The 1,598-nt window shown below is 39.0% G+C and overlaps 1 pseudogene; it reads right to left on the reverse strand.

Annotated features, from left to right (window-relative positions):
* Positions 1-463: 463 nt before the first annotated feature.
* On the reverse strand, positions 464-1,356 carry LOC105817183 (annotated as a pseudogene).
* Positions 1,357-1,598: the final 242 nt, after the last annotated feature.

A 1,598-nucleotide genomic window follows, 5' to 3' on the forward strand; every position in this document is an offset into this window, starting at 1 on the left:
TTAAAAGTTATTTTTCTTTTTTTAAACAAGAGAAAGTATACAGATACATGTTGGTAAATGCTAACTGTTCATATTCACATAGATACACAATGTACTCTCCAGCCCAATATACACAGAAAGGAGGAGAAAGACTAGAATAGTATGCACTACTACACAGGGGCCTTGCACCCTCCAGCTTCCAGCACAGCAAGGGAACAGGTTTTTCTTTTTTTCCTGCAGAGCTTGGTGATGTTGGTTCCATACCGTTTTTGTTGAGATAGGAAAGGATAAAAAATGAATTCGGAACAGAAAGTGGGGTAGAGATTCTTATCCCATTGTAGTCTTCTCAAGGTATTTTTCCCCCAAATAAGTTGAGAATCTGAACAGGGTGACTGAGCACAAGAAGGGAAAAAAAGACTAGCACTTGCTCCCAGGGACTGGAGAAAATTTTTAAAAAGGAAAATTGGAATCCATTAGTGTTCTATTAGATTTCTTCTCCTTTATTCTCCTCTCCTTCCTCCCCTTCATCATTATCTTCATCTTCTTCACCTTCCTCTGTCCCCTTCTTCATCAATCTTTTCCAAACCTTCTTATTTTTCGTCATCATCATTTTCTTCTCTTTCTCCTTCATCATCCATATTGGGGACCAAATAGTACTGTAATGATTTAATGACCTCTTCTAACTCATCTGCACCTGCATCAGAATGGTCAGTAAACCAGGTACGAAAGCTCTCTGGTTCCTCTGGCTACCTCTTCCTGCTGGCTTTATTCTGCATTTGACTTCATTGTTTCATCATTTGACTTCATTTGTTTCCACAAATCTGGAAACCCTTTCCAGATTTCCATTTGATTTCAGTAGACTTTGAAGATGGATCACCATTCCCACTCACATGAAATTCTTTAGAGACAACTGTGTTTCTGAAGTAAGGATTTTCATCAAAAGAAATATCTATTCTGTAACCTGATTTAATATCTTCAAATTCTATTACAACTCTGGTCAAATAATGCAGTCCTTTTTGTCCTCCTCCCCAGGCAATGCAGACACTTGTGGAAGGTTGACAAACGTCATCCTCAAATTTGGGATTTTGGTGATCAATCTGACCTCTTCTGAAAAAAAAATGGTTGGCACAGGTTGTCATATTTTTATTCTACTTTCAAGATCTCCTGCCTGGCTTGTTCATTAAGTTTGTTTATTTCATTTCACTCATCAATATGTTCAATTGGTTTTTGCTGTTCTTTTCCTCTCTTCTTTGGCAAGGCCAGAGAGACCGATGTCTCCTTTGGCTTTGGGGCAGGAGGCGGTCTTGGTTTCTTCTTTTGAGGTGGGATCAGAGACTGGTGTTTGGGGGCCATCCTGTGAGGAAAGTCCAAGAACCAGACCAAGGGTCTCCTTCCTAACAGGAGGAAGCTCAAAAAATGTTTTTTTTCCCTCTTTCTTGTTTTTTGTAAACAATAGCCAATTGCTTCTAAGTAGTTTTTGAACCTATATCATTTTAGTTTTTCATTGTGCAGGAAATGAAAGCACAGGGTGAGACGAGGAAACAATTCAGGGGTCCTGTAGGATTTTTTTCCAAAGCTTAGACTTTATTTCTGTGAAGCCAAAAGAGCCTGTTCTTGTG

The sequence above is a fragment of the Propithecus coquereli genome, unplaced genomic scaffold (genome assembly GCF_000956105.1).
Source record: "Propithecus coquereli isolate 6110/MARCELLA unplaced genomic scaffold, Pcoq_1.0 Scaffold40, whole genome shotgun sequence".
Lineage (NCBI taxonomy): Eukaryota > Metazoa > Chordata > Mammalia > Primates > Indriidae > Propithecus > Propithecus coquereli.